Source organism: Vicia villosa, unplaced genomic scaffold (genome assembly GCF_029867415.1).
Source record: "Vicia villosa cultivar HV-30 ecotype Madison, WI unplaced genomic scaffold, Vvil1.0 ctg.000830F_1_1, whole genome shotgun sequence".
In the NCBI taxonomy this organism is placed as follows: domain Eukaryota; kingdom Viridiplantae; phylum Streptophyta; class Magnoliopsida; order Fabales; family Fabaceae; genus Vicia; species Vicia villosa.
The window spans coordinates 661,809-674,057 of record NW_026705365.1 but is presented as its reverse complement, the minus strand read 5'-3'; the positions used below and the strand labels follow the sequence as shown (position 1 = coordinate 674,057).

The following is a 12,249-nucleotide window of genomic DNA, read 5'->3' as shown; positions in this document are numbered from 1 at the left end:
TCATTTAGGCTCAAGAAGACAGAAGTACAGAAGTACAAGAGGATAAGCAAGAGAAGATGCACAAAACAGATGCTGCAAAGCAAAAAACGAAAACAAAACAACTAAGACTCAATCTAAGATGACCCTAGCTTCGACAAGATCTTGGCCAGCATATCTTGAACCCCATTGTTGTGCTCATTATGCCTCTCCATGAAAGCTCTAAACTCAGCATTGACTGAGCTTTGCTCATCCTGGTTCTTCTGAATAACTTCCAGAGTCCTTGCGAGACGGGAAGGTTCATCAGAAGAAGCTTCACAGTTTCTATCCACAGGGATGACATTGTGATCTGTAGCTTCCATTGATAGATCATTTACAGGGTTTTCCTTAACCGGAACTGTTTCAGCAGCATGATCTTCTACATCTGCTTCTTGCATAGAAGCATCTTCATATTCTGCAGCCGGAATCTCAGAATCTCCATTCTCAAGTGCCTGAAGAATGGCAGCTAGATTCCTAGGGGCAGAAGGACCTTCAACTTCTGGTGGGTCAACAACTTCTGGAATGACCAAGCTTGGGTCTTTCTTAGAAGGGTTTTCCCTTAGAAAGTCAAAGAGAGTCTTGAAATCCCCAAGTAGAACAGGATATTGAGGTATCCAGACCACAATCTCCCTGCAAGGGTTAGCTTCCAATGCAGCAGCCAGTCTTGCTTCCTCCATTTCATCCACAAACTGCTTCTCTTCCAAGGTATATCTCCCTCCGAGACGAGCAAACCAGAAATCTTCATAACTTCTCAGAATTCCACGAGGCCGTGGAGCAGCTTCTACACAGGCTTCCTGAAGTTCTAAAAACAGAGCATCTGAATCTCTGCGTAAGATCCTCCAGAACTTCCTCATAGCGACGTCATTCAAGCCAGAACTTTCAGCAATTCTGAGGGTATCAAAGATACTTCTGAGATTCCTCTTTACCTTTTCAAAAATTACACCAATAGGGTAGACAAGGCGGGATTTTATTTTGGTTTTTGAAAAGGCAGGGTTGGGGATGAAATAAGGTTGAGGTTCTCTATCCAACCTATAAGAAGATTCTGCTTCATTATCGGACTCTAACACAACCAGTTCAGCTTCAGGACGAGGCTTCGGAGTGTAGTTGCAGTCACGGAGCAGTTGCTCATGTGATGCAGAGGTTGGAAGATTAGAACCACTATGGTTGTTTTGAGAGGTGGAAGGAATGTGTTCAAAGTTGGCATGGGGATGAGGTTGAGAGATGGAGATATTCGTGTGAGGTGGAAAGAGAGTTTGAAGGGGTGGTATATCCAAAATAGGATTGATGGAGGGTGGAGAAGAAGGAATGGTTACAGGAGAAGATGGAGGTGTAAGAACATGGACATTTATAGGTGATTCTGATGGGGATTTTTCTTGTTCAGGGATAGGGGCAACCGCTATTGGTGCAACTTCTGAAATACCAGCAGGAGTAGAATCAGTGTCAGAAATACGTATACCTTTGGATGATTTATGAATAGCTTTGGCCACAGCCTCAAGCTTCTTCTGCTTCTTATCCTTCGGCTTTTCAACAACCTTTGTTTTGCCGCTAGAGATCTCTTTCCTTCTGACGCTCGCCAGAACTTCCTGCTGATTCACAGCCTCTTGAACATCATTTTCTTCATCGGAGTCTTGAATTATCAGTTTCCTTTTTCTGGTTTTCTCCTTCTCAACAACTTCAACAATCTCAGCATTGTTATTTGACTTCTTCTTCTTCTTCTCAGCTTCCTTCTTATTCTTCTCAATTTCAACAGAAACAACCTTAACAACCTTCGCAATGATTTCTTCCGGAACTACTTCTTTCTTAGTGGTAGCAGCAACTTTCTGAACTACCTTCACCTGATTAACAGAAGGATGATCAAACTTTCTTTTGGTCCTTCCTTCCTTCTTGCGATTTACTTTAGCAGGAGCACCTTTCTCTTGACCTTTAACACCTTCATCTTCTTTTAGTGACTTCAGATACCTAGTTCTGACTCCTGGTACCTCACTATTGAAGAAGGTTTCAAATTCAGCTAGAACGGGTTCTCTTCTGATTCTTGTTCCAGCAAGAGGTTGGGGAGTTTTGACGATAGTATCAATCACCTTCATCTTCTTTAAAGTGAGAGCATTCAGGCAACTCCCAGAGGTGACAGCAAGGTCTTTGATAATACCTTCACTTTCAGGTTCTCAACAATCTTGGAATGAACCAGAAGATTTGTGATGATTCTACCAAAAGGAATAGTGATACAGCTTTTTTCTCTGAAGGCATTTCTGGAATCCCTCACAGCCTTCCACATATGGTTGAAGATAATGTAGATAACATCAACCTTCTTCTTAGTGGCAATGCAATACAGAATGTATTTTTGCTCATTGCTGACGAAGTCTGCAGCATGCGTACTCTTCCTGTGATAGAAACACCCAAGAAGAATCTTGGTCCAGATTTTGTAGAGATGTCTCATGTCCTTGACATGCTTTGTTTTATTTGTGTTGGTGTAGAGAGTAGACAACACAACTTGCCAGTCAGCCCTTTGATCAATTTCAAAAGCCCCCTCGGCGTTTCTCAGATCAAACATCATTCTTAGAATGTCCTCAGTTACTACCACAAACTTTCCATGGACGAAAGACAAGATGGATTTAGGGGCGACAACTGCATGCACCCAGAATTCCTTGACAAGATCTGGATAGACTGGTCCACAGAACTCAGCGAACAGTGAAGTCCATCCTTGAAAGATGATTTCTTCTTTAAGATGATATTGGTGTTCTTCAATGTTATCAAAATCAACCATGAGTTCACATAGAACTTCCAATTCATCCTTAGGAATGGAGCACGCAACAACCGGAGTGAGTTGCTGATCTTCTTCTTCTTGAATATGGAGAGGAGCAGATGAACCAACATTTTGAGATGAAGAAGCAGCCATTGAAGCAGAACGAACAAATAAGAAGAACAAATTCTGGGTTTTTGTTTAGGGTTTTTAAAAAAAATGCAAGAAGAAAGAGAGAATGGGAGCGAAAAGGATAAACAATATGATTTGAAAAGAATTTATAGAGACGGATTTAAAAAAAAATAAAATTTTTGAGAATGAACAGTTACAGAATCAAAGGAAATCAATTGCATTAAATGATGAATAACGTTAGGTGAGAGAACGTGGTAAAAGAAATGATTTAACACAGTTACCTAGGTCGGCGTCTTTTCAACTGCACGCTTTGTACTGACCGTACGGATACGCGTTCATTTTCAGATACTCATAGATGACAGCTGTGTTGTTTTGAAAAGACTGTACATCTTCTGATTCTGATCACTACTTCTGATAGTCATTCTTTAGAAAGGATCTAGTTCTGATAGGATCATCTTTCTTTCCAAGGATCACATCTTCTGAATGAGCTGATGCAAGTCTGGGTGATCTTCTGACTATTGGCTCTTCAGAAATCCTGAGATTCTCTAAAGAAGCAGCAACTTGATCTTCTGATCCATTGCTTCTAAGACTATCAGCTTCTGCAACTTTGCTTCTTGGTTCTACAGCTTCTGATATATCAATATCTGCAAAATTCTCAAACTGCTTTGGTTTTTCAAGACCAAGCTTATCATCAAACCTGATATTGATTGATTCTTCTACAATCAATGTTTCAGTATTGTATACTCTGTAGCCTTTAGAGCGTTCAGAATATCCAAGAAGGAAACACTTTTGTGCTTTAGAATCAAACTTACCAAGATGATCTTTAGTATTCAGAATAAAACATACACATCCAAAAGGATGGAAATATGAAATGTTGGGCTTTCTGTTCTTCCACAATTCATAAGGAGTCTTATTTAGAATAGGTCTGATAGAGATTCTATTCTGAATGTAACACGTAATGTTTATTGCTTCTGTCCAGAAGTGCTTAGCCATATTGGTTTCATTGATCATGGTTCTGGCCATTTCTTGTAGAGTCCTATTCTTTCGCTCTACAACTCCATTTTGTTGTGGAGTTCTAGGACAAGAGAAATCATGGGCAATACCATTTTCTTTGAAGAATTCCTCAAAGAATTTGTTCTCAAATTCGCCACCATGATCACTTCTGACCTTTATGATCTTGCACTCCTTCTCAGATTGGATCTGAGTGCAGAATTCAAAGAACACTGAATGAGACTCATCCTTGTGTTTTAAGAACTTTACCCATGTCCAGCGGCTATAATCATCAATGATGACTAATCCATATTTCTTCCCTCTGACAGATGCTGTTTTGACTGGGCCAAACAGATCAATGTGCAAGAGTTCTAACGGCCTTGAGGTAGACACAACATTCTTAGACTTGAATGCAGGTTTGGAGAACTTGCCCTTCTGACATGCTTCACAAAGAGCATCTGATTTGTATTTCAGATTTGGGAGTCCTCTGACCAGATTTAGTTTGTTAATCTGAGAAATCTTTCTCAAACTAGCATGTCCTAATCTTCTGTGCCAGACCCATTGCTCTTCAGAAACAGACATAAGGCAAGTTACCTTCTGCTTCTCAAGATCTGAAAGATCAATCTTATAAATGTTGTTCTTTCTCTTGCCTGTAAATAGGATTGATCCATCCTTCTGACTTACAGCCTTGCAAGACTTTTGATTAAAGATTATGTCATAACCATTGTCACTTAATTGACTTATGGACAATAAGTTATGCGCTAATCCTTCTACAAGAAGTACATTAGTTATGGAAGGAGAGTTACCAATACTTATGGTTCCAGAGCCAATAATCTTGCCCTTCTGATCTCCTCCAAACTTGACTTCTCCACCTGGTTTAAGCACCAGGTCTTGGAATGTAGACCTTCTTCCCGTCATGTGTCGCGAGCACCCAGAGTCCAGGTACCATGACATTTTTCTTTTTGTCCTCTTTGCAGCCAAGGATATCTGCAACAGAAATTATCTTCTCCTTAGGTACCCACAATTTCTTGGGTCCTTTCTTGTTAGTTCTCCTCAAGTTCTGATTGAACTTGGGTTTAGCAAAATATTTAACAGGAGGAACAGCATGATATTCTTTAGGTTTGTCAGCATGATATTTCTTAGGATGTGTCACATGCTTCTTGGTGTGAACAGTGTTAAAGCTCTGTGCATGTGAAGTGAGCCTAAAATCATGTGCATGGCCATATTTGAACTGATCATACAATGGCTTGTATGTGATCTTCAGATCATCAACAGGTTCACATTTATGTGAGGTATCACCCTCATAGCCAAAACCAAACCTTCTATTTCCAGAAACACCATATATCATAGAAGCAAGATGACTTCTGCCAATACTTCTAGATAAGAACTTTCTGAAGCTCGAGTCATATTCTTTCAGAATATGATTCATGCTAGGAATGGATTTTTCTGTTTCAGAGGGAGATCCACTATCTTTGGATAGATTTAAAACTTTTTCCTTCAGTTCAGAATTTTCCAATTCCAGCTTCTTAGTTTCAAATTCAAACTGCTTTTTCAGCTTTTTGTATTTGATACTAAGATGAGCCTTGAGTTCCAGAAGTTCTGTTAAACTGGAAACTAACTCTTCTCTAGACTGTTCAGAAAATACCTCTTCAGAATCTGATTCTGATGTAGATTCTGATCCATCATCTTCTGTAGCCATCAGCGCGAAGTTGGCTTGCTCTCCTTCAGAGTCTGATTCTGATTCTGACTCAGAATCATCCCATGTTGCCATAAGACCTTTCTTCTTATGAAACTTCTTCTTGGGATTCTCCTTCTGAAGTTTTGGACATTCATTCTTGAAGTGTCTAGGCTCATTGCACTCATAGCAGACAGCCTTCTTCTTGTCAGATCTTCTGTCACCAGAAGATTCTCCTCGTTCAAATCTCTTTGAACTTCTGAAGCCTTTGAACTTTCTTTGCTTGCTCTTCCAGAGTTGGTTTACCCTTCTGGAGATCATGGACAGTTCATCTTCTTCTTCAGATTTTGATTCTTCAGGATCTTCTTCTCTAGCCTGAAAAGCGTTAGTACATTTTTTAACATTTGATTTTAACGCAATAGACTTACCTTTCTTCTGAGGCTCGTTTGCATCCAGCTCTATTTCATGGCTTCTCAAGGCACTGATAAGCTCTTCCAACGAAACTTCATTCAAATTCTTGGCAATCTTGAATGCAGTCACCATTGGACCCCATCTTCTGGGTAAGCTTCTGATAATCTTCTTTACATGATCAGCCTTGGTGTAGCCTTTATCCAGAACTCTTAATCCAGCAGTTAGCGTTTGAAATCTTGAGAGCATCTTCTCAATGTTTTCATCATCCTCCATCTTGAAGGCTTCATATCTCTGGATTAGAGCAAGAGCTTTAGTCTCCTTGACTTGAGCATTTCCCTCATGGGTCATTTTCAATGACTCATATATATCATAGGCCGTTTCCCTGTTAGATATCTTTTCATACTCAGCATGAGAGATAGCATTCAGCAAAACAGTTCTACATTTATGATGATTCTTGAAAAGCTTCTTTTGATCATCATTCATTTCTTGCCTTGTAAGCCTTACGCCACTAGCTTTCACTGGATGTTTGTAACCATCCATCAGAAGATCCCATAGTTCACCATCTAGACCAAGAAAGTAACTTTCCAGTTTATCTTTCCAGTATTCAAAGTTTTCACCATCAAATACTGGTGGTCTAGTATAACCATTGTTACCATTGTATTGCTCAACAGAGCCAGATGTAGATGCAGGTGGGTCTGTTGGAATTTCACCAGCCATCTTATACTGAAGCGTTTTTCTCTTCCTGAATCTTTTCTAAACACGGTTAAGTGCTTGCACCTTAGAACCGGCGCTCTGATGCCAATTGAAGGATAGAAAAACACTTAGAAAGGGGGGGTTTGAATAAGTGTAGTCTAAAAACTTGAACGATAAAAACAATTTGCACAGTTATTTTTATCCTGGTTCATTGTTAACTAAACTACTCCAGTCCACCCCCACGGAGTGATTTACCTCACCTGAGGATTTAATCCACTAATCGCAACAGATTACAATGGTTTTCCACTTAGCCCACGACTAAGTCTTCTAGAGTATCCTGATCACAACCTGATCACTCCAGGAACAAATGCTTAGACACAAGCTAAGACTTTCTTAGAGTATCCTAACCACCACGTGATCACTCTAATTACAACTGCTTAGACACAAGCTAAGACTTCCTAGAGTATCCTGATCAACACTTGATCACTCTAGTTACTTACAAATTAATGTAATCAAATAAGAGTTTTACAATGCTTCTGAAAAGCTATAATCACAACAGTGATATTTCTCTTAATGTTTAAGCTTAATCTCACTAATATATTACAACAGCAATGTAGTGAGCTTTGATGAAGATGAAGTTTCTGAGCTTTGGGTTGAACAGCGTTTCAACAAGTTTTTCAGAATAAGTTCGTTCAGAATTGGTAACCTTGCTTCTCATCAGAACTTCATATTTATAGGCACTTGAGAAGATGACCGTTGGGACCATTTAATGCTTTGCGTATTCTGTACAGCATTGCATTTAATGTTTCACGCTTTTGTCAACTACCTCGAGCCTTGTTCACGCTGTGTCTACTGACGTTGCCTTTAATAGCTTCTAACGTTCCTTTTGTCAGTCAGCGTAGCCTGCCACTTGTACTTGCTTCTGATCTGATGTTTGTGTATACAACGTTTGAATATCATCAGAGTCAAACAGCTTGGTGCATAGCATCTTCTTGTCTTCTAACCTTGAAGTGCTTCTGAGCGTGATACCATGAGAACTTCAGTGCTTCTGCTTCTGAACTCAAGTTCTTCTGATGCTTCCATAGACCCATGTTCTGATTCTGCTTGACCATCTTCTGATGTCTTGCCAGACCATGTTCTGATGTTGCATGCTGAACCTTCTGAGTCAAAGCTTCTGAGCGCTGATTTGTGCATACTCTTTATATATTTCCTGAAAGGGAAAATGCAATGTATTAGAGTACCACATTATCTCACACAAAATTCATATCCTTGTTATCATCAAAACTAAGAATATTGATCAGAACAAATCTTGTTCTAACAGGTTTCAAAATCCACAACCTAGTGTGTACTATTGATCAAGATGATATGGTTAGCGAGCTCATTGACCAAGACCTTCTAACTTGGATGAGAGATTTGTTCAAGAACTGTTTTGATCCTACTCAAGCAAGCCTAATCGCCAGCATTCCTTTATCTTTTAGGAAACCTAAAGATAGGATAATTTGGCATAGTGAGAAAAACGGAGAGTTGTCAGTTATATCTTACTATCATATCCTATGTGTAGAAAGAACACACAAGAAAAGTATGTAGAAGGATATTTGGCACTGCCATATCAATAAGAGAATCAAGAATTTTATGTAGAGGATGACCAAGAACATTTTGCCAACAAAAAGCAACCTTGTGATGAAAGGTGTGAGCTTAGACACTGTCTACACCCTCTTTCACTCAAAGTCAAAAACTACTCAACAGTTATTTATGCATTGTGACCTCGCAAAAATGGTATGATTTTCTTCCATTCTTGGTATTTTATTCCTCCTAACTTGAAAATACATGATTCAATGGTGAATTCGCTAACCTATGTGAGCGTTTCGACTCAAAATTGTTTTGTACAACACTGTGGAAAATCTAGAATATTAGAAATCACTACCTATACCAACAAAAATAGGTTGTTCTAGCAAGAGATGGAAGATGATGCTCTCGACTATGTGTTGGAGTATAACAAAGTCAACCCAAACATTCGAGTTAGGAAGCAGTCGATCAATGCTGGTGAGAAGGAACTGCAATTTAGAGTCTTTAATGTCATTCACGTGTATGTGGGTTGTTTTTATGAGGGCTCCATATCAATGGGTTGTGTGATCAAGAACTATTTCAATGAGATTACCCTTATTGCAAGCAAAAAAGAACTAATTTCGGTGGATATGGATCTTGCTAATGTGCTTGCTATTAGGCAGGGTTTACGAATAGCGAGTGATCTAAGCCTAGATTGTGTTCTTGTCCAATCTGATGCACTCACCGTTGTTGATGGTATAAATTCTGTCAAAATTTCAGCTGTTTTAGAACCCATAATGTTATATTGTAGAATGATCCTTAGTAATATCAAGGAGGTTATTGATATGTTAATAAATTGGCGACCAAAGGCGTCAGAACCGCCGATATGCGATTCGATAGAAGTTGCCGACAACGGCATAAGATGACCATCGAAAATCGGAAAATAGAGGTAGCAGTTCTGGCGGTCCGCCGACGGTTTGGGTTTCCAGTCATCCTATATGATTTTCTCCGTTCGTGTATTTTGGGGTTCTTCGTTTCAGTTTGTGGATCTGTTTGTTAATAGTTGTTTTTGGCTTGTTGTTTATTCGTTGGATTTTAGTCGTTAAAAATATCTATCCCTTGCGTTTTTGTTGTCACAACCTTTAGAACTTTACGCCTTAGGAGAGGGAAGATATGACAATTTTAGCAAGGGAAAACTTAGAGATGCAAGGGTTGTGGGAAATCTTTGGGAGTCTCTAAGAGGATAGGGAAGATATGACAATTTTAGAAAGGGACACTACTAAAAATATTACATTTTACATCAGGTATCAAAATATATGATGTGGAAAATATAATTTAGGGAAAAATATAACACGGTGGCAGTTTGGTAAATAAAATAAAATTTTGTTATAAAGGATTTTTCATTGTGCCTAGATTTTCCCCAATGTGAAAAGTCCAATGATAAAAAAATAAAACACGGTGGCAGTATTATAAATAAACTAAAATTTTGTTATAACATACCCTCACATCAGGCCATACACACAACCGAAGTGAAAGATTGGCCTACACATCGGCTTATATTCAAAACCGATGTAAGGACCTTTCTCTTGTTTCACAAAACGCTATCCCTTCCTTTTCACAAAACCCATTCCTCTTCGTGAACTCAACCTTCTTCTCTCACGCCGCTCTTCTTCTTCACAAAACAAAAGGAACCACGACACCCTCTCCGTTTCTGATCAGAACGCCTCCGTGATTCGAGTTCTGACCAACTCCATTTTGTTGGCTCTGACGCCTCTCTCCATCTTTGATTCTGCTTCACCCATCGTCGTCACAGATCTCATCCTCTTCGTCCGTTCGTTGTGGGTTTCTCTTCTGCGATTCCGAAGAAGGTGTAGATCATGGTTGCTCGATTTTTGTTTGGGTTGCAAGCGAAATGCACAGATGACGATGATATTGTTGAAGGTTCTTGCGATTGAAGCTCGAAGTGTTGAAGAAGCATAGAGTCCTCTTTGAATCTTCTGGTGAGTTTTCTGTTATCAAAAATTGTTCCCTGAGTTCTAAGTTTTCTTTTCCATTTGCCTTCTCTGAGTTGTGCGTTGATGTTGTTTCCGTTGTTGAGTTCTTGAGAGAAATGAACCGATGATGGTTCTTCTTGTTGATAAGGAAAAGGGTTACATCGATCTCAGTAAACGTAGGGTTTTTTAAGAAGATATTCAAGCTTGTGAGAAAGGCATAATAACAGTAAACCTTGAACCTCGATTTAGAGGTAACCCTAATAAAACCCCTAATTTTTTTTCTTATATTTTTTTGCTGGAATTATGATTCTGTTTATTGATTATATACTTGTTTTCTTTTATATAAACTATTCAAAGTTTGTTATGAGAATTTTCTTTTACTAAATTGATGAAGAAATGAGAATAAAGAGATGTTGAAGTTGTGTTGTATGAAATTGTTTTTATTCTATACTATAAAGTTAGAAAAATTATGCGTTGGGTAATTTTTATTTGCTAATTTTACGATGTCTATTGTTTGCAGATATTGACATTGAAAAGTAGAGAACCAACTGAGCAAATCAACTTTTAATACTAAAACACATGTTTTCTCACATGATCAAAGAAGAGAGCTTGAGCAACATATTTTGTGGCAATGATGATCAATTTGAGGTATGGCCATGGTTGGAGAAGAAACACTTCAATTTAACAAATATTTGGCTAATTGAGCATAAGTTAAGGGCTAATAAACTATCGGAGGTACAAAACAAGTAATTTTAATTATGTTTTACTTTGAGATTTAGTGTGCAGATATTGGAGAGAATTATTGATTATTGAACTTTAGCACTAGAAAGGTCTTGAAATTTTTCGGTTGTTAGAAATTCAGTTTAGAACTCAGAACTTGAACGCTTGTAGTAAGCATAATTCTATTTCAACAAAATTTGGCAGCAACTCATACTTAAATTAAATGTGGTGTTTTTATGTGCTCATTATTAAATATAATTCTTACTATAGCATTATTGTGATGAATGGTTCATGATGATGATGACAACACGTGTACATTTTTTTTATCAATGGGCATTGGCAACATATCCTATTAATGAATATTGAATATGATTCATGATTCACCTTTTGTTGCTTGCATTGGAGCTTTCTTTGGCGTACTCTTTGCTTCCGTCGAGATTGGTCTTCTAGTCGCGGTGATCATCTCTCAACTCATGACATACTTCATTACAAAATTATTCATGAATAAAATTTTAGAATGCGACTTCTCCATATAAAATATATCACATATAATCAGAGCCGTCGTGATTATATGTTGATTTAATGTTTGATAGATGATAGAGCTAGGTCAAGATTCAAATATTGTATTTCACAAACATTTAAACCATAGAAAGATAAGATAAAGCGAAGTAGATCATCTATATTGATTAACAACTTGTCCATACACAATAGTTATAAGAAACACATACAAAAAGTAAGGAAGATTACATCAAAGCCTTGACACAAAAGTGTTTAGCTATCCATTGACATGGTAGCTTGCACAAGAAGGAAGGAAGGAAAGAAGGCAAGCATCAACGATAATTTCTCGACGATCAATGCTTCGATTCTTCTTCTCCAAGTCAAAATACTGAATTTAGGGTTTCTTTTCTCTCAAAATTGTCTAACATACCAAAAAGACAGAACTTATCTATATATAGAAAAACCAGAAACTGTGCAGCGCGCGTCGCGCGCTCTTGCTCGCGGCGCGAGCCCTTCAGTAAATGATCAAACCGCCCAAGCGCGCATCGCGCGCTCTTCACCTCGCGACGCGCGGATGCCACTGACTTTGACTTAAAATTTCCTTAACAGCGCGCGACGCGCGCTCCTAGCTCGCGACGCGCCCTTGAGCAGATCTTGAAACTTTGCTTTTGCAATTGGCTCATTACTCCAATCCTCAAAATTCCAACCTAATAAAAGAAAATCTGCACACGAAACACTTAAAAACAACGATTAAAATAAAACGAAAGCTTAATAACTAAACTACTATTAGTTACTTCAAAATAAACGGGGTTTCATGAATTTGCGATAAAAAGTAGTCG

The 12,249-nt window shown here is 38.5% G+C and overlaps 1 long non-coding RNA gene across 1 annotated transcript; it reads left to right on the top strand.

The window, feature by feature from the left end:
• Positions 1-9,704: 9,704 nt before the first annotated feature.
• On the top strand, positions 9,705-11,001 carry LOC131631467 (uncharacterized). Its single transcript, XR_009292711.1, has 3 exons — positions 9,705-10,198; positions 10,297-10,443; positions 10,713-11,001. It is a non-coding gene; the product is annotated as an uncharacterized LOC131631467 (long non-coding RNA).
• Positions 11,002-12,249: the final 1,248 nt, after the last annotated feature.